We start from the raw sequence: 26,945 nt of genomic DNA, 5'->3' as shown, positions 1-26,945 counted from the left end.
TTTTTCTAACGACTTTAATAAATTCTTGAATCTTTCGTCGGTCTTTAATATTAAAAATGTCCGCAATCTTTTCCTCGTGACACTAACCAATTATTACACATTTGAAAAATACTCGCGCTGATAAAACGTGTTAAAATGCGCTTGATGAGTCTTAGAGGGGATTATACGGTTTACACTTAGGGATGAGTTAAACTAAGACAGATTTATGTCGTCTGAGGGATAATGTGACTAAAAGAATTATTACAGCCGTTTCTCAAATCAGGAGCTTCATTCTTGGCGAAATTTAATTGACCCTCGTAACGCTGAAAGATAAAAGTTTAGTATGCTTACTTTAAGGTGATTAGCAATTTTCCAATTTTCATTAAAACAAAGAATGCCGCTTGCTCGAAATTAAATTTGAATTATTAAATGTGGAGCTTAAACCGAGCAAAATAAGTTGCCAATAATCTCTTAAGAGTCGGATGGATAAGGAGATTCCTCAAATAATAAGCATTCCGCGTGGCTGTATGAGCATTAAAAGTGAAAATTGAACACAACCACAGCGGTTACAGCCTGTTTAACCTAGACTCCTTACAAAGTTTCACATCAAAGATCCTTAGTTATCGATCCAAAATAAGGGAAAATTAATTCTTTAATCAGTTATACTGGTGAATTTTATCAGTATTTCATGTTTATGCAGTGGTATTGAAACAATTATCAAGGTCTTAGTTTGATAAAGCGTTTGTCGGCTGTTTTCATGCAACAAATAGCCAAGGATTCAGTAGTAAATCCGCTGTAATTTTTTTAAGAATTAAAATGCATTGGGTAACGAGTGAAATCTGACTTGAGAATAATTTATACTACTATAATTAAAAAAAAAGTGTGGCAAGTAAGGGCCAAATGTTATACCTAGGCATGTATTTTATTTTTTACACAATAATGCAAGGAGAGTCTGCTAGAAGTACATTCACAATATCTCAAAAACTCAATCATACTGAATTCAGCGTTTGCTATTAAGAAATTTATATTTTAACAACTATGCACGTGAATGTCTTCAGAATGTTTCTACAGTTTATTTTTTGGGTAAAAGAAGAATTTCTGTAATAACTGGAGCCTTCTAATAAGTTTAGAGCCACTACTATTTCAAATATTATAACAACTATGGACACCTCATTATTCATTATTGATTAAAATGGACAACATTTTTTTCAAGCTACAATAAATAACTAAAGCTGACACAAATAACGTCATTTGTTTATCGATGTTATTATTTAATTTAAATTTATTTATGTTTTTGTTTTGAAAAATATATCAAACGGTTGATTTTTGCATATATCTCTAGTTAACATGTCTGGAATAATTTGATTATTAACTTTGAAACTGTGATACGTGTATCAGCTGGAATATGAAAATTGTCTCTAAAACACTGATTTAAATTCAATAATTTTTATTTTTCGGTTGATGCGACTGTTAGAAATATTTTAAACTGACAACAATTACTATTATAAATGGCAGAAATGAGGTGATGTTTCATAAAATAATACAACATTAAATAATTTTATTGACCATAAATTTTCATTTGTAATACAAATTTTCATCAATTAAAGTTTATTTATTGTTAATTGCTGGTGAAACACTTTTGTAAGTCTCTCTTTGTTTCAACGTAGTATGTCTTTTTTATATTTTCATAAATCCAAATATTACGTTATATATGGTAAGTCAATAGTAGGTTACATCTGTCCTAAGATGCAACCAAAAATACAAATTGCACTTCCCACTTAATACTTTATTTGATTTTTAAAAAGATTAATAGAATCAACAATGGTTTTTTATCTTTTAAATATTAATAGTCTATTATGAAATTCCAAAAAACAATGTAATCATGAATCAATTTTGAAATTTTTAAGATTTACCGATCTGGTCAGCTAAAAACTGTATTATTGGTTGCATATTTAAAAAAATCAGATATAACCCACTATTGACTCACCCTGTACCTACATTATGTAATAAAATAAAAATTCCTCTAGATGATTAAAAAATGAGAAGAAAATAAAAAGAAATCGTGATATAAAAGAGTGGAAATACTCTCAATTTATTCAGAATTAAATATTTATGAAATATTCAGATATGTTTCTATCGGTCACTAAATACATAGGCTGTTCTCGGAATAACAGACCTGTCACCGAATAGTAAAATGAAGCAATTTCTAAGATTATTTTTTAAGTTTTAAGAACCGCTAAAAAATGTGGGTTAGGAAACTATATAAAAACGTTTTAAATGAAATGCATTTTTATTTGGTAAAAATATAATTAAAATTCTCCAGGCTTGTAATTAAATAAAAAAAATTAAGGAGAGTGTTGGAAATATCGAGGTGGAAAAGATAATTGGAGAGAGTAATAAAAAATACTAGCTTAATAAAAATCACATCTAAGAAAATAGAAAATCACAATGGGCGGGAGTCAAAACTATCAAAAAATTATTATGAAATATTATGATTCCCCATTTAGCAAACGTGATTAATTCGCCCATTTTTATTCATTCTGAATTTTTAATTAGGTCCGAATCAATCGCGCTATTTATCAACTGGCAACGCAATTTTTAACTAATGCTAAAATCCAGTCAAACATTCCGCAATTAGGTTCAACATTACATTGGCTGTCACTCATTAAAATTCACGTATCAGTTATTGAGTGCGTGTGTGATGTCACCCTGATGATAAATGTGAATGAGAACGCGCCCGAAAATGCGTTCTTTTGCAATTATGATTCCTTGTTGCCAATAATTTTTGGTCCCTCTGGTAATTTTCACCGCATCCATAAATTTGCATCGTAATTGTCGTATCAGTGTCGTAACAGACAACTGCAATGTGGGAAACAGCCACTAAACTTATCTGAAGTGATTGATTTGATTGGCTGGGAGATAACCGCCTTCCGCTTCTGTTTCGCCAATAATTGGCTTGCCCACGCCGATAATGTCTAATTTCGGGGCTTACAAAACAAATCATCAATTTTTAAATTAGCCTCCGAGCCGCCGCCACATCGACAAACAAACAAACAGACGGTTTAATAAATGGCGCGTCAAGCAGGATTCAATTTAAATAAAAAAACAGACAGATTGTTACCGCCAGGAGCGTTTTTAATCCGGTTTATCTACGAGTATATTTGTCTAGTAATTAGTACACACAGACGCAACAAATATAACGGCATAAATAGCGATGTTATCTCTGGTGAAACACCAAAACAAGCGCTTCTAGATAGTAAAGGATACGTTAAAAAGGAAAAATTGAGTGCTTTCCGCATCAACTACTCCAAATGGACGCTATTTTAGCAACAAGGTTACGGGCTGGAAATAAACATATCATTTACCTACCCACTGGGAAGCCGCAAACTAGTGCTCGGACAAATTGTACGACACATCGGAAAATTCTGATCGTACACAAGAGATCGGTTTCCCTTTAGTTTACACGCCTAGACCGCCGTCGAAAACAAATTTCGAAAAATATTTGTTCGGTTTTATTTATAAACCGAAACTTGAGACGAAAGCACTTACTTGAGCTAAGTGTGTATTATTACTGAAATATTAATGTTATTTGACTTTTAGATTAACCCAAGTTGCGAAATTTTCGGAACTTTTTCATCGATACAAAATTTGCAATACTTGGGCTCATTATACACGTTGAATAAAATATGAGGGGTGTTTATCTTAATTTTGAGCTTGGCTTTAGTACAGTAGTAAAAGTTTGGCTTTTTGTTTGATTTATTCGTCGCTAATAAACTCGCCAAGATAACGGTGTAATAACTCGCGTATGCAGTTTCGTTATGAAGAAAGTAAAAACCGGAGCTTAATCAAGTTTTTGCCTTGTTATGGTCGGAAAGCTCATACATGAAGTGGCGAAAATTTAATTAAGCAGTGTCTGGTTCTCCAGTCAAAGAAAATTGTTTGTTTAAAATGCACGAAATCCGGCCTCTCGCAGACAGCAAATTAATCAGGGAAATTGGTTTATTATAATCGAGTGATTTTAATTCGATTTTCTCACTCATCAGCAGTTCGAATAAAGCGGTGGTAAAAACAAAGCGTTTCCTTGACGCGTCCGATATTGAAATAATCAGATTGTCTGTTATTTAATCAAGCTTTCCTCACTCCGACATGTGCGATTGCCGATGCGGAAGCCAAACGCGAAGGATAAGCGCGCGGTGCTAAACACTAATCAACGAAATTAACTCCATTTCTGTCAACGTTTGATTCCGCCAGAAAAAGATACGAACACTGCTGAGATAAATCAATGCACTAAAGTAATTAAGCTTTTCAGTTGCTGGATTCTTTTGCGCAAAAGGACAACAGCGGGCACAAAGCGCCCCAATTAGAAGCATTGTTGGGCCAAGAAATAAATCTGTTACACCAAACTAGAGATTTTTACAAAATTTTGGATTATGTAAGAAAACGCGTATTTTGTCACATTTTAATGAAGGCTTCGAGTTATTCGCTGCTTGCTATTCCGTCTCCATCCCAAATCCCCCGAGTCTTTTATTCCAACAAATCGCTTAATTGCTACTCCATAAATTAAAACCTCGCGACTTGGCTCCGTTTCGTTGACGCAGTTTGTCGTCCGCATGGACCTGATTTACTGTTATCATGGCGTTATGTCGGTCAGCGCCGTAATAAAGGAAAAGATGAAGCCTCAGGCTTGAAAGGAAGTGCACAGGACGACTGGTTTTGCGGTTACTTACAAGGGAGTCCTTTGGGCGCCGTTACAGTTTCCCTCATGACCGACTTACTGTGACGCTATTACCGCGCGCTGGCCCATTGTTTGTTGTGGTTTGTTAAAAATAATAACGAAAAATGGACATAAATGCCGCAGTTGAAGCACTGCTGGATTGATGGTTGGAGTCGTGGATCGATATGATTTGGCAAATTACCATCATTTTGTCGGCTTTATCTCATTTTAAATTCTAAACATATTTGCATTGATCAAAGAACAAAACTTTAAGTTGTCAGTTTTAACTTTGTCTTAAATAATTTTGTTCACTTGCGACTGGAAAGTTCAAAATTGGATTCCTTTTGCCTCTTGTATTGAAATAGTTATTTAAAATTTAATTTAACTTTAGCTAGGAGAGCTTTAAATACTTATAACAGGTCATTTGCTTCGAAATTGCGAGAATACGATTCAAAAGTTAACAGTTCAAACACAAATAAATGTTTTTTTAGAAAAAAGCTTTTATTTAAATGATGCACTAAAAAGTAAAAAACATTTTTCTATCAGAGGAGGAAATTTTCGCTTACAAACTAGGATTTCCTCTGATATTTTTTACATTTTAGTGCACATTTTAAATAAAAACATTTTCCAAAAAAATATTTTTTTTAATATTTTTTTATTTATTCTTTTTGTTTTTACTTATTCTAAACGTCTTATATAAGTATAAGTTACTGTAAGTACACATCGAAAACCCATTTGTAAACATAATCCAAAACTTCAAAACCCCATTTAAGGGGGTATTTAACCACACACGATTGCATTGTCACGCAGATTACGTAAGTATGCAAAATTTCAATTCATTGGGACCACGGGACCTCTTTCCAATTTGGCTCCAAAAATATGAAACAGACAGACAGACAACAAAGCAAGTTAAATAAAAGCTTTTAAAAATTGGTTCGGAACACCCTATCCTGTATACTATACTGATAGATAAATAAAATATATAATTTTTTCTACTTTATTAAACTAAAAAGAAAGCAGTTTGTGTAAAAGACTTAATTACAACGCACTTTTGTGCCCATTTTCAGTCCTTTGAGACAAAATCCCGCTTATAACTGATTTTTCCACGAGGCAATTTAGTTACTTTTGCTGCTCTCGCAAGTTAAGTTCCGAACATTGTTGGGAACTTTGTTTCATTTTCTTTGCAAGAGCATCTATTTAGATTCGAAAATCCGGCGTTGACATATTTGGAATTATTCTATTATAGCGCAATATTTCTTGAGGAAACAGAACAGATCTAAATAATCTTATTCAAGCCCATTTCACGTGTATTATGTGCATATAAATATCGCATTCAATTCTCCTCGTATTCGAGAATATGGGGTTTTAAATTTAATCTCGCCGTAGTTTTATTTCGGCGATATTTGTGTAGTTGCAGAGAAACAACAGCTTTGCTCAGTCGATACAGCGATATTGGCCCTTGGAAGCCTGCTGGCTTTGATACGATCTCGTGACTCTTATGTAGGTTGTCTGACAAAGAAATAGTCGCGTATCAGAATCGGCAATTATTAAGGAAGAACGTGTCAGCCAACAAATTTCAATTTTTTGATTTGCGAGAATTGTCGAGCGATTCGGTGAAACGTGCGTTAAATGGAAAATGATTGAAAACTTAATAAGGAGGAGATTAGACGAATTTGGGAATAAAGGAGAAATCGTGAAACGCGTGGGAATTTACAAAACTCAATAAAAAATTGAAAGGCGTTTTTGCAATCGAATAAATAAGCAACAAATTATATCGTTTTAATATTGCAGGCGGAAATGGTTTCACAAGCGCGCATGAATTTGAATTAAAAGGGGAATTTCCTCAGACATGCCACTGATGAATTGTGAATTGAATTCGTCAAGTGCGTGCGATTTGAGCTCCACATATTTACATGTCAAGTCCTTGTTTATCTCGAGTCTTATTTCGCAAATTCATCTCGAGACGAGCTCGAAAAAGAATATAAGTCAGCGTTCACATTCCACGGCAACTTGCGATATGTTAAGTTGAGTGTGAAGGAAAATTGAATACAGTTTGGCGGATGCGTGCCCGACCACTAATGGCATTTTCCCATTTAGATTTATCGGAAAAGTCGGAACGGACTCGAGCCGAAGTCGGTTTTAATAACGGTAATGCGTTTGTCGTGAAAGTTGTTAAAACTTCATCTTGTTTCACTTGTTTTGCGATTTGTCTTAACGATCTCCTCTCATAGTTAACTCACTAACTGAATAATTTATTTCGAGCGAAATCAGGAAAACGGGATTTTGAATGAATGGAATGCGGGCCGGGAAAGGAAACGACGGCGAAAATTGGTGTGCGAATTAACATATCTCCAGGATGACTCCGAATCGTTAGACGCGAACGTAATGAATTATTACAAATCTCGAAATATGAGCTGGAGTTGAATTTATGTCGCGGCAAAAACCGTGTTTTCCAAGCCGGGACAAATCCCCGCTTTATTGGACTTTTTCACCGACTAGGAATTATGCTCTTCGTCCAAATAGTTTTGGCACAAACCGAACGGAAACGCCAGTGTGGGAAGGAGTTTTATTGACGATTATTGAGGACACTGTTTGCAATTCGATTTTGTGTGTTTGAGTTTCGAAAAATGAATAATTCACGAGTTTTCCATTATTAATTTGTATTTGTGGTTAGTGGACAAATGGCAAGGGACGGAATCGGTCAGAGACCACGTTGCACAGATTAGAAAGCACTGAACACTCGCTGTCACGTCCAGTGGTGTCATCATTAAAATTTATTAGGTCGTCTGGACGTCACACTCGATTTATTAAAAGAAGTCCATGAATAACAAACTTCAGGGAATAATTTCCTACAGCAAACATCAGATCGAATGAAATTTGTGGTCTCAACAAACAGTTTGATTAAAAATCAATCTTATTTGTACGGCGCTTAATTAAAAAATTAATTTACTCGTATGTTCAATAAAAAACAGCAACTTTTGTCGCTATTTCAGCTCAAAAATGCAATACAGGGTGACCCAGGGGTGCGTAATCGCTCTATAACTTTTTTATTATTTGAAATATTGCCATACTGTTTTTACTGCCCTATATATCAACTAGTCCACAAACTAAAAATATTTCTATTGTACACAGGGTCTTGCATACAGGGTGGTAAACCAACGTTACATTTTTTTAAATGGAATATCCTACATATTTTTTCGTAGTAGGATTCTACGCAAAAAAAATAATGTAACTATTATGGGTCTATCTCTTTTTGTCTCGGAATTATCCAACTTTTCGTTAAGAAAAGACCAATTTTTGAAAAGTCACTGCGAAGTCGCAAATGAATTTTTTCCGAAAAATTTGCAACAGAAAAATTCAGAATGCCCTGTAGTTTTAGCAATAGTCGACTGTTATTTTAAACATACAGCTAATGTACAGAGTGTGTCAAAACGCAAAAAATTGAATAACTCATTTTTTTCAAATGGAACACCATGTATTTCTTTACACGTATCGATAACATTTTTCATAAACTTACCAAATATATGCGATATAGCAAATATGACATATTTATTAAATCTTAAATTCTTCTTTTTTTATTTATCTTATTATTAATTTTTGATGAGCAAAATATATTTATGTATCAAGTAATAAATACATTAGTAATTAGTAACATTAGTACATATCAAAAAATAAATTATCATTTGTCTTATCAGGTTCTAGGATAACAAATTTTCCTGTAATAAAATAATGTTTTTGAAAAATCTATAAAAATATTTAAAATTTGCTATGCAAACCTCATACCCTTAGAAAGCTTATCAAAAATGCTATCGATACATGAAAAAAGTACAGGGTATTTCATTTGAAAAAAATGAGTTATTCAACTTTTTGCATTTTGGCACACTCTGTATATTATTTGCGTGCTTTAACTGAAAGTTGTCTATTTGCTAAAACTACAAGGTATTTTGAATTTTTCTGTTGCAAGTTTGCCGGAAAATATTCATTGGCGACTTTACAGTGATTTTTAAAAAATTGGTCTTTTTTATAATGAAAAGATGAATAATTCCAAAACAAAAAAACATAGACCCATAATAGTTTAAATAAAGTTACATTATTTTTTGCGTAGAATTGAACTATACAAAAATATACAGGGTGTACTTTGGTTCACCACCTTGCGCATAATAAAAATATTTTTAATTTGTGGATTTTAAGTCGACATATCGGATAATAAAAACAGCATAGCAATATTTCAATTGCCAAAAAAGTTATAGACTGATTACACACCCCTTGGTAACCCTGTATTTGTTTCTTATTTATTTTTAAATTAAACATAAAATATAATAAAACAGGAACAAATAACATACCAGATACAATCAAAAATGCTCATTGTCACTGCCGAGTTAATTTAGGTTTTAATTAAATTTAATTACCGAAACAAACATAAAAGTTTATTAAAACACATTTAATTTAGATACAGTTAAAAATTAAATTTTTCCATGTTTCAAAGGGCTGTAAAATTTAATACGTACCGTTTGGTGCACATTTTGAATAAAAATACACGAAACCTAGCAAAATATTTATGTTTTGAATTTTTTTTGAATTATTGGGTTTTCAGTGTTCGTTTCGATATTCAAAGGAAACTTTTTCCTTAAGATCTTGAAAACTCTCTAATAAAGGAGGACTTATTAAGCCTTGATTACCTCACTTTTCTCAGAGTAGGAGCGTTGTTTACGTAATATTGAATGTAACACAAGTCGGCGTTCTGTTGAATGAATTAGGAAAACGAATCAGACTATCAGAATTAGATCTCATATCTGCGGTATTTTCCCGAATTGCGCTTCCCTCATCTCGCATCCACGAATCAAATAATTCAACTTAATAAGCTATTGATCAAGTTTTCGCCTAGCACGGGTTCTACATTTTGTATTTATTCAGCCGTTCGTCAAATATTGGTCCACAGTGAGCCGGTCACACTTGAATCGGCGAAAGAAAATGGCGGATAATCAAAATTTATGTTTCGCATTATTGCTAAAATAGCACTTTAGTTAAACGTTAATAATTTGACGCGACGTTTATTAAGCCTTTATGTGAGCGATTTACGGCCGGGAAAATGGGCGTACTTTCGATCGCTTTAATCCAAATCGACGAATTGGAGATTTACAAAAAAGAAAGCGATAAAACAATTGAGGAGAACAATGGAATCGGGCGTTCAAGTCCCTTGCTAATTTTTATTGCAGGGGAACGTCGCGACGACTTTGCGTTAATTTGATAAACTTGAAGGATATTTCATTTGGATTTATCGAGTTTTCACTGTTTTAACACGGAGATAATCGCATAGTTGGGGGAAAAAATCCGACTTGACGGGCGACCGCCCCGAGAAAATTTATCATCTAAATTAAACTTTAAGATCATTAATCTGAAAGTGTATTGAACACGCTGCGTGACCTTAACACCCGACCTCTTTGATCGCAGAAAACTGAATATTTCAGCACTCTCCAAGAAACGTTCAACTAATTAGCAAAGCTCAGGTTGGTGTGTGTGTGTTTCAAACACAAACTCAGCTTTAAATTCGCCAAACCGATTTTTAAATTTTATCGAATAATGATCGGTTTACTCTAGAATTAATGTATGCACTCCACGGGCGAAATTCAACCCAACTTCCAACTACTTACTACTGAATTGTTAATTATTATCTAATTTTCAACTAATTTAATTACACGTTAAGCATTCATAGCAGTTAGTTAAATAACTTTTGCAGTTAATTTGATTTACAAGCAAGCGCAACAAAGCTAGTACTAACTGTGTTTAACTAACTTAGTGACCCCTGAAGAAAACTAAGAGAATAAGAAAACATCGACACATCGTAGTGACCTCCGAGGAGTCCTTAAAGAAAGAGCTTAGGCCTAGATTGCAGGCCCTGCCAACTTTAGAAAGCTCAAAGGGGCTGTTTTTACGGCATGGGAAGACTTCTTTGGTTACAAGTGAAGGAAAAAGAAAATAAAACACAAATGTAAAAAAAAATGAACTGTTTATTCAATAATGAAATTTCCAAACCACAATGCTTCAAACGAAACCTGAACAATAGGTTGTCATAATGATATGCATGGAAAAAAACAAGGAACGTCACATTCTATATACAGGGTGGCCCAGCTCAGCTCCCGTCTTCTATAGCTCAGTTATTAGCAAAGTTGGACTTTTGAAATTTTATAGACGCTATTTATACTCTAAGACGTATTTCAGGAAAATATTTTTGAATATACAAAGGGTTCCAAAAAAGTATGATGTCATAATATTTTTCTAATGGCATGCTATTATTTTTTACTACTAAACCAATTAAAAAAAACTTTAGAGACATTAAAGAAGCGAGAAAGGCATCATAATAAGCACTAAAAAATAATAGTAGCATGCCATTAAAAATATATTACTATGACGTCACTCTGGAACACTGAATAATCAAAAATATTTTCCTGAAATACGTCCTAGAGTATAGAAAACGTCTACAAAATATCAAACGTCCAACTTTACAAATAACTGAGCTACAGAAGGCGGGAGCTGAGCTGAAAAAAACAAATTTTTTGGTCCAACGTTTACACATGTTATCAGTAGATCCAAGTTGGGTCAAAAATTCTCTTTTTCTTGGCACTTATTTTTTTGACCCAATGCAGCGTAAAATTCCAAAATAGGTATAATTTCGAAATGTGTTACTATTTTACACACAGTAAGTGAATTGTGTACAATTAAGTGTTTTTGTGGCTGGAGCCCCCATGTTTATCTCTCTAAACCTCGTTAACCGGCACACGGGTAATTTTTGTTGTGAGTTTTATCGAATAAATCAGCCCAGCTCGTGAAAGGAACATTATTTCGCAAACTTTCACTAGCACTAAAACAATCCGAAGTTTGCTATCCTCTCATCCATTGTTGGATTATTAATCACCGTTTGGTTGGTTGCTCCAAGCCAACTTAATTTTCCACATCTTTTGTAAAATTTAATAAAGCTAAGCGCTAGTAATTGGAGTGTGTTTGTGAGGTAGTCAGTATTTCCGACATCCTTTGATTCCCAACAAGCGTAGGATTCAGGCAACGTTGTTTAATTTGCGTTCACGTGCAAATGTTTATATGTAAGAGGACGCCACATTAATGCGAACGTCAGAGGGATTCGGTGTCACATCAGGTCAAGTAATTAACTCCCGAATCGATTGCGGAAAAATGCTTCGAGAGGGACGGCTTTGAAAACTAACAAAGAACTGTGCGGAAATCTGGAGCGCAAACAGATTGCTCGTCACACAAAGCACGAAATGATCCACGGGGAAATTTTCATAAATAAATTAAACGCCTGTTTATTTGTGCGCAAAGTTAGCCCCGATAGAATAAATGCTAAAAACTTATGTACCGGCGACGCTTTTAAATGCAAATTTAATCGCAAGATTCATACGCGTCCTTTGTGACGCTCGAAAATTTGACTTAGCACAACTAAAATTTACGCCGACTTGCACAGCGAATCTCAGCTAAGAATTATAACAAGCTCCTTTTACGGTTTGGTTGTCTGGCCCCATTCTTGCGTTATTACAATTAAGGTGTTTTGTGATTCTACTTCAAATGCTCGAAGACACACAAAGCCTTTAATTAAACCCAGCGTTTATTTAAAGAGATAAAAATTCGAATCGGACGTAAGTGTTTATTTCACTTGGCAGTTAAATAAACTAGTTTCGGCTCCAGTATTTCGTTCAAACAATGAGGTCAAGCCCGGCATATTTTGTTTATTATTTTTGCATCGAATTATTCGAGTACATCGCAAAGTTGTAATTACATGAGCTACAGCGCCGAATTAGACGGGATTAAGTTAAATTAAAAGTACTGAAGTGTGCGTCGAAACTTTTAACGATTTAATAAAAACAAATTATTTTCGGGAAGTTGCAAATTCAAACTGCCATTACCCGAAAATCTCGTTAATAAAACATTCGGAACGGGCGATTTTAAACCTGATTAAGCTGCGTTATCCGTTGTAATAACCACAACAGAAATAAGAATAAACGAGGTTCAGGGGCGGGTTAAATCCTAATTCGCTTCGAAAAAGTTGATCATGTTGGGACATATCCGGAATTTTGATGAATCAAAACTGGAATTAAACGCCGTTTCGTTTCGGGTCCTGCAGGAGCAGGATATGTTGGGCTCAACTCGCAGCTAGCGATTTTTGGAATTGTTTCTTTAATTATTTTGGGTCATTAGTGCCTGCGAATTCCGCTCAGGCCGTCCCATAAACGTGTCGAATTAGGAAGGTTTCCATTCGACTGATTAATTGGTTCGCATTTGCGGGTTAGGCGTCGAGCGAGGTTTTATGACCGACTGATTGGTGGGCATTAACCAAGTCATAAGGTCAACAGTCGAAGAGACCATAGCGCAATATCCCGGTTTTATCCCGGCGATTGGTCGCACCATTACCATCAAATTGGAGTTTATTTAAGTATAAATGCTCGATTTAGTCGACTTCCTCACTTGCAATGTGAATTACAACATAGATTTGCGAAGAGAGTCTGCAAACTTAGTTTCCGCGGCGTCACTAATTAAAATCATTCGTCGAACTTGAACGGGAAAGTTGCGCCGCTAATTCAATTTGTTACAAGCATCCTCATTAGCCGTCACCGTTTTCGACACATTTTTCAAAAAAATGAGAGAGGTTATGTTCTGCGATTAAACACGCGTGCGAACTTTGTAAAAATAAATAGCCGTTCTGATAAGCCCCAGGCGCACAAAAGAGCCAAGGGTCACTAAGTACATTGTTGTGTAATAAAGGGCGAACACGTGTTATTAGCGGGATAATTTATCGCCAAGACATGCCGCAACCCGGCCTGGAAATTCTATTAATTTTAAATATGTTTGAAATAAATTCGCCGGGTCGTTTAATAACTCCTTTAAGAAATATCAGCGAGTGCCGAGACAATCTGCGCTTTATGCCTGGAGAAAGTTGAGATAATGCAGAGTTTCCTTTATGAGGGAGCCCCAGAATGGGCATATTTTTCCTCAATGGCCGGGCCCGGGTTTACGCTCCCATAACAGCCCAAATTTAGCCACAAGTATCCTTGCATCAATAAAAGCGACGTGGTGTTTATTTGCGATTTTTGCGGGCCGTTCCGGTTCACGGAGACGTAGTTTAACAATTCGATAAGATGGAGACCGAGCGCACACTTGGCTTGTTACATACAGATAATTTCAGCACACCCGACTAATTACACAAAGGTTTATCGTACACCTAAATCCTGCAATCGTACTCGGCTTTGATCCGGAGGTCCTTTCTCCGTAATAACGTATGCATGTGGCGTGAGCAAGTGCCGCCAAGGCCGATAAACGAATTTTTCGCACACCTCGCAGAACTTTCTGGCCTGGCGAGGTCATTCTCGGGACCGGAAACTAACAGGAACACAATTTTGCCTTTTTGTCGTCGCATCATTAGTGTCCTAATGACACCTCCGGCCATCTTGGCGACGAAAAAAGAAAAAGCTCAAGATAACGAGGACTCTGCCAATAACACGGCACTCGCTTCACTACAGATACAGCCTCGCAGACACCAAGTCCAAAAATTTATTTGAAGAGTTGAAAGTAGAGTAAAATTATTTTTGCAAGCTCTGTTAAACCCTAATGATCATTGCATCATCAATTTTTTATTGACGCCTCCACCATTTTTATCATTTTCATTTATTATAGATTCGTTTAATAATTTTTAAATAAAAATCTAAGTGAGTTTGAGTAAAACCAGTTTAAATAAGGTTTTTAATGTGAGTAAACTTTTAATGTGTGTAAGACTACTTTCAAAAGTATTTTTTTTTGAAGTAAATGAATTCGAAAAATTCCTATTCAATTTTAATGTTTATTTTGAAATGTCCTGGCGCATCCACCATTTTTAAATATATTTGTTTTCTACAGTATTTGCACATTTAGTAATTTTTTAAATTATTATTTCATCGTCTCAGATGAATTCAAGTGCAACTATGTAGAAAAGTAATCACGAAATTCGTCTAAAATTAATTAAAAAAAAATTGAGACGGCACCTCCACCATTTTTATCATTTTGATTTATAATAGCTTTGTTTAATATTTTTTAAATAAAAATCTGAGTGAGTTTAAGTAAAACCAGTTTAAAAAAGGTTAATTTGTTGAAGAAGAAAAGTTTCACTATTAATTTATATATGTAAAATATCGAAAATTATAAAAATTTGTAAAACCAAAATTCTGATTTTTAATGTGTGTAAGACTTTTCCGGGTTTGTGTCACCAAAAGTGCATTAACAAAGACTGTTTTTATAAACTGCGAACTTATAAAGTGTATTTATTTTATACACCTACTAAGCGCGAGTGTCATAAAATTTCCGTCGTAAAATATACGGCCCCATATAATGAAGGGTCGTATAAAAATTGAATGATGAACTGATTTTAACTATACGTTCGAATCTAGTTGTTGACAATGTTGCACATGATCCGGTACAAAGTTGCGCCCAATCTCAATAAAGCGATTTTTCCGCAGCGTTATAAGAAGAAAATTCTTTAAACATTTATCATTGTGATAAATGAAACTACACGAAAAAAGACCGGTGAACAATGAAAAATGGTGAGCTAAGATTACGTCAATAAATTAATACCGATCCGTTTGAGTTTGAACAGTCGTACAATTGGCAGAGATAACAGAAATTAGCATTTTTAATTAAAAATGAGACGCGACAATGGGAGCGGCCCGAATTAAGGTCAATCCCATCAAGAGCAGCGGAGGAAACGATAAGGAAAATTAAGACGAAATGTAAAGAAATATGATTAATGTTTGACGTTATGCGGTCGAGGATTCGCAAATTAATAGACGATGGAAATGAGCGCAACTTCCAAATTATTTACTTGCAGAGGCGATAACTAAATTTAATATTCTCCGTATTTGTTTCAGCCTTGTCATAAATTTATCAAATGTGTCACTTCAAAGCGCCAAATATTTATCTCCTTATTTAATTTATTTCGTTTTGGTGTGTCTCACAAACGGCGTAAAAACGGCCACGTGTCAAGCAGAGGTTAAAGCTTTCACGTGTTTATAGGAAGTTAGTGTTGTAAGCGGCGGAACGTGTCTGGAGTACTACTTTTTAGCTTTGCTTTTATTCCCGCGCACAAATCTCGTATTTTAAATTAAGAAATTTTCAACGTTATTCTCACGTGTAGTGTTCCGAGCGTCGTGTTCTTCATGATTGATTTTCAGCATACTGTGTGGGTTTTAGTAGAGGAATATTATCATTTGCTAGTGGAAAATTGTGCTTTGTGAAGGCACTCTGAAACGAACAATGTGGAAAATCAAAGGATGTGGAAATTTCGTTCAATTTTTGTTGACTTTGTTTGGCGGTTCTATTTGCGGCCGCTAATTGGCGCTACTTAAGGGACTAAAACAGCTAATTTTGTATAATTTTCTGTATTTGTTTCTTTTTAATTTACGAAAAACTCCAGTAGAACAAGCTCAGTGAAGATCATTATTCATTATATTATCAAAAATAAGGTTAACTATTGGTTTAGTTATGTAGATGTTATAAGAAAATGTTCGTAAAACTGAAATTAAATAAAGTCCACAGAACTAAAAATTAGCGTAAGACCATGTAGATAAACTACTTTCAATTCAATTACTTGTATTTCTTAAGAAGTAACAACGAAATTTGTCTATAATCAATTTTTTAATTGACCCGGTGCCTCCACCATTTTTATTATTTTCATTTATTATAGTTTCGTTTAATAATTTTTAAATAAAAATTTAAGTGAGTTTGAGAAAAATCAGTTTAAAGAAGGTTTTTAATGTGTGTAAATTTTTAATGTGTGTAAGACTTTTAAATGAACTACTTTAAAAAGTATTTTTTTAAGTAAATGAATTTGAAAAATTCCTATTCACTTTTAATGTTTATTTTTTAATTGGCGCATCCACCATTTTTAAATATCTTTGTTTTCAAAAGTATTTGCACATTTAGTAATTTTTTAATTTATTATTTGATCGCCTCAGATGAATTCAAATGGAACTATGTAGAGAACTAATCACGAAATTCATCTAAAATTAATCCTTAAAAAAATTGAGACGGCACCTTCACCATTTTTATGATTTTTATTTATAATAGCTTTGTTTAATATTTTTTAAATAAAAATCTGAGTGAGTTTAAGTAAAATCAGTTTAAAAAAGGTTAATTTGTTGAAGAAGAAAAGTTTCACTATTAATTGATTTATGTAAAACATCGAAAATCATTGAAATTGGAAAAACTAAAATTTTGATTTTTAATGTGTGTGAGATTTGTAAATAAACTACTTTTAAAAATTATAATTTTTTTTTGAAGGTAATGAATTTGAATAATTCCTATTCAATTTTAACGTTTATATTTAAATGCCCCGGCGCATCCACCATTTTAAGTAACTTTGTTTTCAACATTATTTCCACATTTAGTATTCTTTTACATAAATATTTGATTGCCTCAGATGAATTAAAATGAAACAATGTAGTTTAAAACCTAAAGGTAGTATTTTATGCATCGCATCTGCAAGTTGTAACTTTGTAGCATTAAGCTACCTTTACAGTAGTTTATGTTTTCTATACAATAAATAATTAAATAAATAATAATAATATAATAACAATAATAATAATAAATAAAATAAATAAATAAATTCAATTGTTTTTAATTGGTATTATCCCGGCGCATCCACCATTTTTAAATTACTTCGATTATAAAAATATTTCGTACTAAAGCCCACATGTATGCCAAATTATTATCAAATGGAGAAAGGGCAATAAAATAAATCCTACTTGACTGGCTTTCCCTATTATTACAATCAATTTGGTAAGGAATGATAGAATTATCAAAATAATCCTGCCTCGTAAATAACGTGGGCCCATAATTTTTGAATAAAAAAATCATTAGCGGAGATTTATTCTGCTCTTATCTATATTTGAGTTCGATCAGTTCGATCATCGGGAAATAAACTTATTTCACATTCATTTCTTGTACCCCAAAAAAATCCAAATTAAATGTTTGACTACAAATGCGATACGAAAGATTTATTATTAATTTAATACCGGATTAGCATGCGATGCGGAACGAGTTACATCTCAATACTCCCAAAAACAGCCATTTCTCCAATAAACAAAACAGTCCACGCAAATTTATTAGTTTAGGTTATTTATCTAAGATAGTAAATCGTCGTTGGTAAATCCTCGCAGGGCCGTGCCGTGCATTGTTGGTCACGTTTATTTGTATAGCCGGCAGCCCTACATGCACAAAAATACTCTCTTAATCCTGGCACGAAAGCAATGATTACTCAAATAACACAACCGGATCATACAATAGCGAAATATAAATGTTTCTGAAACTCGCTAAATGCCACATTTTGCGCTTCTCTCCTAATTAAGAGCTTTCGCCATTGACTGTTTTGTGTGAAATTAAGTGAATTATACGTCGTAAAATGAATGTAAAGGTTTGCGTTCGCTGTATAGTTCCACTCAGCCTTAAATTAAATTCAAAATGAAGTTTTTACTTCGGCCAAATCCCCTAATTAAAGCGGATTGATTTGTGCGATACTTTCTCGTTCGTGACGTGACTGGAGGCTTTAATTCGAGATTAAACGCTTTTTTGAGATAATTTTTCGATATTCTTGCGGTTCGCGCGATGTGACACGAATTCATGCTTGTCTTGCCTAATTCTCTTATAAATAAAGCCGAAATGAAGATGGAATGACGGCAACTTTTTTATTTGCGGGAATTAGGGAAATTTAATTTGTTACACAATTTATTCCGGGTTTTCCCAGACAACTTTATAAACCTTAGAAGGCTCTTAAAGGAATTAAGACAATTACATTACTACCTTTTCCTTCTTTTGGAACATAATGCTCGGATTTTTTCGAATAAAATCGCTGTCTTCCAAATTATTCAATTTCGGCTTTGGGGATCTTTATGGCTAGAAATTGCAATTTTTTGCCTGTTGGCTCTCAACATATTAAGCTTAAAACCAGGGGAAGCATAAATAATATTTCAAATATTTAAACAAAAATAATTAATATTTGAAAAAGCGTGACTTAATTTTCTCATTTGCTTTAAAAACTTTGAACAGATAAAACTTGGGCCACCTTGTGTGGGCGAGTATTAGCTCGGATCCAATAAATTATTTTTATCAAAGTTTGTTCCTAATAATGAAAGTATCCGGTTTTTAAACTCCTGAAATGAACAGAGAACAAGAGAAGTAATAATGGCCAATAATCTCCATTTCAAAATGTTTCTTCGTAAATAAATTAGACTTCAAGTTAGAAATACAACAATAATGAGATGAAGTTTTCAAACTGAACAGGCATGTCTTATGCAAACCGTCCTGAAACCAGTAAGAAGCAATTTAGACAAGTGCTAAAAATTCGCGCAGCGGCGTTTAAATAAATAATAAATGAGGAAAGTCCCGCTTGATTTAATTTTGTATCAAAAATGAACACGTTCGATATTGGCTAAATTCGTTCTTGGCTTTGTGTAAATAGGTTAAAGGGAACCGAAGCAAACACGATAACATAATTTAATAACAATTTGCGCCGAGATACATGCTTGAGATCTAAATTAATTTAAAGCGGAAACTTGCACAGTATGTGAGATTCTTTGGCGCTAGTTTTCAAGGGAAAATAATTAGTTCCCGAGTTTATTCCGTTGTAGCCGTGGACCTTTCACACTCGAAAGACATTCGCGCTGAATTGCCTACATAAAAAATTCACTCGACTCGAAAACAAATGAGAATACAAATATATAGGTTCACGCTTGGGCGGTTTTATAAAAATGTGTCTCGTTCTTTGTTAAAACTAAATTATTGCCAAAGTATAATTGGGCGTTTCGCAAATTGTTTGCCAGTATTGATCGCGAGCGCTAACAGACAACTCGTCATTTAGCACCGTTTAAAGAATTAATTAAAGAAAGTGGGAGCCAATGGGGCCCTTATCTTGTCATTCGGAATTTTTCCTCCCTTATCGGTCGGAATCTCCCCACAATTGACAATTTAACTCGAGAAAACTGACAACAAAACATCACCGTCTCATTATTAATAATTCACGCCTAGATTTATGAAATCATTTATGAATGAGTTGGAGCACAAAGGACGTTCTTGTAACGTTATCTAATAACCTACAAACAGGACACGGACTAACAAAAAGGCCACTCTTGTCACGACGGAATGATTTTATTATGAGATTTAATGCACTTCTGCTTTGTCGAGGATTATTTTCGTTGGCGTGATTATTGCATTAACTTAATTATGCATGCTCATAAGCTGCCGACGACATTTTCTTCCTCTTTAGTACATTAGTGTGCCGGATTTAAGATGCCTCTTGTCACTATAATTGCACCAGAATCTGCATAATGGATGCTAACTCTATCGCACGCCATGCCAGCACTGAATTATTTAAGTATTTTTGCAGAACGAGTTCGCAACATCAAAATATTGCACTCTCGTCCATTCAAGTCAAATAAATTTTTCAGAAAATTAAATATGAAAGAAACAAAATGAAAAATATGCCACTTTCATTTGTTCTAATTTATTCAAAAAGACAGAAAGTTTGTATCGAACGATCGACAATTTTAAATAAAACCTATTTTCTGAATATTTTTTTTTTCATTAATTGTGTTTTTAGTCTTTACTTATTTACTAGTTTCGCCGTATTATTGTAAAACCATTAGTTAGGTATATTATATATTTCCCAATGACCAACATACCGGTAATGTTGGTATAGTTATAAATAAGAAAACATATATATGTACACATCGAAAATTTATTTGTAAACGTAACCTAAAACTTCAAAACCCTATTTAACCCCTTTATGGGGTATTTAACCACATAGGATTGGATTGTAATGCCGATTAAGTAAGTATGCAAAATTTCATTTTATTAAGACAACGGGAGCCTTTTCAAATTTGGCTCCAAAAATTTGAAACAGACAGACAGACAACAAAGCAAGTTAAACAAAAGCTTTTAATAAAATTAAAGATGATTTTCTTTGATATAAGTTACATTGATTAGTTCTTCACATATAGTTTTTATTGTTTTTGAATAGAAAAAAAATAGAAAGAAACAACAGTTTGTTGCTAGTAGTTTTTTATTAGAAAAATTAAACACTAAACTGATGTATTTTATATGCACTTTTGAAACCTATTAATGTAATGGTAGTATATTACAGACCTTGCAGAAATAGATACGGTCAAGTATGATCTGTTTATTTTTTTAGTCATGTAAATGTAAACATACAATTTAATCAATGTTTTCCCGGCGCATCCACCATATTTATTTTATATCAAAATAGTAACATACAATTCATTTGATAATAAGCTTACCGTTTAATCAATAATATTTCATTTATTTGCTACGTTACAAAACCAGCATAAAATGTTTTTTTCTAAAAGGATGGTTAAATAAAGAGAAGTTATTTTATTTGAAATAAATTACGTAAATACAAATAATAAACAAATAGTAGTAAATTGGAGCTATTGAAAGCAAAGAAAAAATGAGTCGTATATTCATCATATCGTGTATAATAACAATTTATTAATTGTTGTATTGGAAACAAATATAAAAACAATAATTTAAAAATGGTGGATGCGCCGGGTGGAAAAAATTTAAATATACCTACAAACTGTGGTAAAACTCATTCGTTTAAAAATTATTATTTTTAAAGGTCCTGGTAGGTTTCAGTATTGATTTCAATTTTAAGAAATATTTTTTGTAGAACCTAATAGTTTAATGAACAAATTAATAGCTTTGAAACTTTTTTTTGTAAAAAATTGAATGCGAAAATATTCAAGGAACTCATCTTAGAACTTAGTCATTACAATTCGCTTTAGATTTCGAAACGTGATATATGGGGTCATTTGTGTAGCCGTTCGATCACCACATTTATAAAATTGCTCAAACAAGAAATTGCCCTTTCATAATGCGTTTATTTCGCGATTAGATCCCCGGAGAATGAGAGTCACGTAAATCCGTTGGCAAAATTTCAGATTTTTATTACGTGATTGTTTTCGAGAAAAGAAATTGGCGACGGTATCGCATGCGGGCCCAATAAATTCGCCATCGTTTTAAATTCTATCTAATGGATAGTTTCCCGCACCATCTGTGTTTTATACGATGCCGTGGCCAAATTAATATCATCCCGAAAGCATCATTTTTGTTATTGACAGTTCCGGAGGCATGAGGAATGAAATATTGGCCGAGGAATATCGGGATTATGTTCCCGTCTAGCCACGGAAGCAATGCCTAATGCCACTAATATCGACCTCAAGTCCTCGAACTTCATTTGTTTGATGAGCTCCTTAATTTATCTTCCACTTACCAATATTAGTATTCCGAGCATGAAACCTGTGCCAGATTCCGCCAAAAAGTATTTATTATAATCAACATGGTTGCGCCGAACCGGCATTATTATAAGCACATAATTATAGATGTGCGTTGGGATTGTAATTACATTATGATAATATTTATTTAATTGCGAGAGCCGTTCGAGTGGTTTGAATAAATTTGTAAGCTGATGGTGTTATACAATATTGATTCAACGGAACTGCATAAACAAGGATTATAAATGCAAAAATGCTCATTTCTTTCTGTCTGTCAAGACCAAACATTTGGTGTTTAATAATAGAGGAGACGTTTAAACTTTGCCCCGACTTCACTATTGAACTTGCAAAGGTAGTAGGAGTCGTTAAAAACACATTTGAGGTTCAAGTGAAATAACTTCTGTTAAACAAGGTCATGCAAACCTATTTTTAAAATTTCTGCATAAACCCCTAATGAATTGATGTTTCCACATTCGAACAATTTTAATCAAACTATGCAAGGCCTAAATAGTTCAGAGTGGTTAACAATATTGACGAGCTATTTAGTCGTAATTGTTTTGGAAAAATTCACTCGAATTTGGAATTTGGATGCGGTCGGTGTTGAGCTCAGCTGAAATTTATTTCACACACAAATACGCATAATTGTGCAGTTTTGCGATAAAATTCTAATTGATAATGTTCGTGTTTTGTAACGTGCGTGCACTTTTATGTTAAACTATGACTTTGTGGGTTTACAACTTGTAACACACGCCACTAAACTGATTTTTCTCAGATTAATTGTTTTTATAAACTTAAACGAGTCATAAATCTTATGAATTATTAATCATTTTTTTGTTCCACAAAGCAAGGGTATTTATTTTGATTAAGTAAAGAATGCTTCTAACGATTGTTACAGTCGGAACACCAATTCAAAAAAAACTCTGACTCACAGTCATTACTTTTGTACTATCAAAATATGTTCAAAAATTTACATAACCGCACAAACGAAACTAAAACGTAGATATTTCATACATATAAAGAATTTCAATTTAAATTTTGTAATAGTCTTCTCGACCTCATCTGTATATTTTACATATTTAAATTACTCTATTTCCTAATGAGACAAAAAATTCCCATTGGTAATTTCATTACATCTCGCTTGATTTATTATATTTGTGTAATTATCTAAATGTAAAATAACTACTGGGTAGATCAAAAGTGATCCATCAGAGTTGTAAAAATTAATTAATAGTAATTACCTACGTTTTCATTTGTATTATATTTGAAAATATTAATTCTTCTATCCACCTGTTTACGTAGGTCGTATTGGTTTAATATTAATTATAAATGTTTTAATTAGAAATTACAAAAAAAAATTAGTTGGAACAATAATATGAAGTAAACTGTTTTCCATTCAAATGAAATTAATAAAATGTTTGGACATGTGGTGCTCGACTGGGCATTTTGTGTCAAAAATTAAGAGTTGTGTTTTATATTTCGTGAAAGGATGTCGATGAAGTGCTCGGTACGTGTTGAATTAAAGATGACTTATTGAAGTTTGAAGAATGCGTGTGTGCGACCTCGAGAGAACGTCCGGATATCTCGTTCGCATTTGATTCGATTCTGGAAATCTCGAGTAAGATTCCTGCCGACACAGTGAAATTCGGCTTCAGAAATCGAAGTGGCGAACGCCGCCGCAATGAATCAGTTCGGTGACAGCCCAACATATTGAAACAATACCTCAAAAAGTGATAAACTTAATGACACGAAACAATTTACAATTAATCAAAGAACAATACGACGTATTTCACGCTCTCTGCGCCCCGCTCGTGTATGACACCATCTAACGTAAACTATTGAAATTTCGCATGCCTCGATAATTCAAGCCTCGAATTGATCGTAAATGTCTCCTACATGTACGAGTGCTTGTTGCACTGTTTTGGCACTGCCGCTAACATAAACCATTCTTTAATCGATCGGGACGCTCCCGAGGAAGCCCTTATTTACTTTTAATTCGGCCGCGATAGAAATATTGCCTCGTTAATTTAATAAAGCCATTACCATTACCGGAATTAAATTGCACAAGTGTTAATCTGATCTCACTCAGATCAAAGCCGTAAGGTGAGACCTTCACCCACACAAATCACGAAACTACATTTTAAAGCCAGAATAAAACACACCATAGCAAGATTACTATTCCGGCGCATCCACCATTTTTAATGAATTTACGCCAACTGATTTTTGCTTTACATTTCATTATTATAAAATTACGAATACAAAACGACATGTTTTGAGCTATTTTTTTTATCTAAAAGGGCACAACTTTTATGATTCTGCTATAAAAATTACAGCAAAAATCAAGATTTATTTCTTTTTTAAAAAGTTAATTACAATATTTTTTGTTTTGCCTTATTTCTAGTTGAAATTTGTTTTAAAGAATTGTAGCTAGAAACGCTGCACCATTCACTAAATAAAACAAAAACAAAATTACTATTCCTGCGCATCCACCATTTTTGATTAATTTTCCTCAATTTATTATTGCTTAATATTTTATTCTTATAAAATTACGAACACAAAACGACAGGTTTTGTGTTATTTTTTGTACAAAACTGTTTTAATCCTGCTATAAGGATAACAACAAAAATCAAGATTTATTTCTTTTAAAATAAATTAATTACTTCATTTGCTGTATCATTTATAAATTTGTAAATGTGTTTATTTCTCGTTGGAGTTTGTGTTGAAGAATTGAAGCCAAAAACCGTACAATATTCGTTGTTTAAATTATTATTCCGGCGCATCCACCATTTGTAGTAAATTTTTGTCAACTAATTTTTGTAAATTTTGTAATACAAAACGACATGTTTTGAGTTATTTTTGATACAAAAGAGCACCACTGTTATGCTCCTGCTATAGGGATAACAACAAAAATCGAGATTTATTTCTTTTAAAACAAATTAATTACTTCATCTGTTGTTTCATCTTAGAAATTTGTAAATCTGTTTATTTTTCGTTGGAATTTGTTTTGAAGAATTGAAGCCAGAAACGGTACACCATTCGCTGAATAAAACAAATCAACATAAAATTACTATTCCGGCGCATCCACCATTTTTTAATGAATTTACGTCAACTAATTTTTGTTTTATATTTTATTTTTGTAAAATTTTGAATACCAAACGACATGTGTTGAGTTATTTTTGATACAAAAGAGCACCACTGTTATGATTCTGCTATAAGGATAACAACAAAAAACAAGATTTATTTCTTCTATAACAAATTAATTACTTCATCTGTTGTTTCATCTTATAAATTTGTAAATGTGTTTATTTTTTGTTGTAATTGTTTCGTGTACCAGAAACGGTACACCATTCACAGCATAAAACAAATCAACACAAAATTACTATTCCGGCGCATCCACCATTTTTAATGAATTTTCTTCAACTCATTTTTGCTTTATATTTTATTTTTATAAAATTACGAATACAAAACGAAATGTTTTGAGTTATATTATATACAAAAGGGCACCACTGTTATGATCCCGCTAGGATAATAACAAAAATCAAGATTTATTTCTTTTATGACAAGTTAATTAATTTGTGAATGTGTTTCTTTCTTAATGGAATTTGTTTTGAAGAATTTAAGCCAGAAAATGTGCACCATTCGCTGAATAAAACAATTCAGCACAAAATTATTATTCCGGCGCATCCACCATTTTTTAACAAATTAGCATCTACTACTATCTTTTTATTTACAATTAATTTATAAAATTACGAATATCAAACGGCAAGTTTTGAGTTATTTTACATACAGAAGCACACGAAGCGTTATGATCTTCCTTTTTTTTAACAAGTTAATTACTTTATTTTTCGTTTCGTCTTATAAATTTGTGAATGTGTTTATATCTCGTTGAACATTGTTTTGATGAATTGGTAGTAAGTATTTTAAGGGATTAACTGCATCTGCATTGCGTCGGCAAATACAATATAAATCGACCCACATCAATAGAAAACACTGGAATTGGATGGTTACTAAACAAATTTGACATCGTATCGACAAAACACAAATTGTCCTGTTTGTAGTAAATTCTTTCCTATCCATAACTACTCTCCTAAACCCTGAAACAAAAATCGTTTAATTAATTCTTTTATTATCGTTTGTATCATTTTTTAACACAAAATTTAAATTTAGAAAATTTGGGTTTCGGAATTTTGTAGAGTCTACATAATTGTGATAATGTTAGAGTTTTTGTCGCACGTATTACATTATTTTTCATATTGGCGCCCCTTGTTCCATTTTTATATTTTAAATATTCCCGACTTTCATTTTTTCCGACTCCTTCGTGTTTTTGTTTTCAACACTATCCCGCCTGTCCCTTGACGCCCATAATCGTAATGGTGCTACCGCTCGTACGTGTAATATGAATAAGTTGTATCATAATGTACGATACAGTCAGGTACTTTGGTAAAATGTTTTAAAAATGTTACTTCCCACTTTTTATTTTTGTGGCAAAAAGCGCGGGCGCGGCGCCGTCTAGCGCATTAAAGTATTATTCGAGTGGACTTTTAAAAATTGCTAATGTGTGCGATGAAACCTCACAATCGTGCAAAACTTAAAGGATGCGAGCCGTCAACTCCGAGCTCTGTTCTAGACATTTTTCAACCCTCTTTGATATCAATAACTCATCTTTAATTCAACACGTAGAAACCACTTCATCAACATTCTTAATAAACACGATGCAGCTCGACAAAGCCCCACGTAAACGTAAGCAAACTTGATCATTACTAAAACTCTGCCATCGCCTAGCTGGGGCTGGATTTTATTGCAAATTTCGACGGCTCAAAGGGAGATATTATCCGTTGCTTCCCATTCAGCGATACTCAAATAAAAATTGGCATTTCCATTATTTACTTCTTGTTTCCTTTCAATAATTCACGTTCGTCATTGTTCATCACCGCTCT

At 33.3% G+C, this 26,945-nt stretch overlaps 1 protein-coding gene across 2 annotated transcripts in view; it reads left to right on the top strand.

Annotated features, from left to right (window-relative positions):
* LOC655795 (5-hydroxytryptamine receptor) overlaps positions 1–26,945 on the top strand; it is an 86,121-nt gene that overhangs the window by 23,447 nt on the left and 35,729 nt on the right. The window lies entirely within an intron of this gene.

The sequence above is a fragment of the Tribolium castaneum genome, chromosome 2, assembly GCF_031307605.1.
Source record: "Tribolium castaneum strain GA2 chromosome 2, icTriCast1.1, whole genome shotgun sequence".
NCBI classification, from domain to species: Eukaryota; Metazoa; Arthropoda; class Insecta; order Coleoptera; family Tenebrionidae; genus Tribolium; species Tribolium castaneum.
The sequence above is the reverse complement of the archived record's forward strand: the minus strand, read 5'-3'. Positions and strand labels throughout refer to the sequence as shown.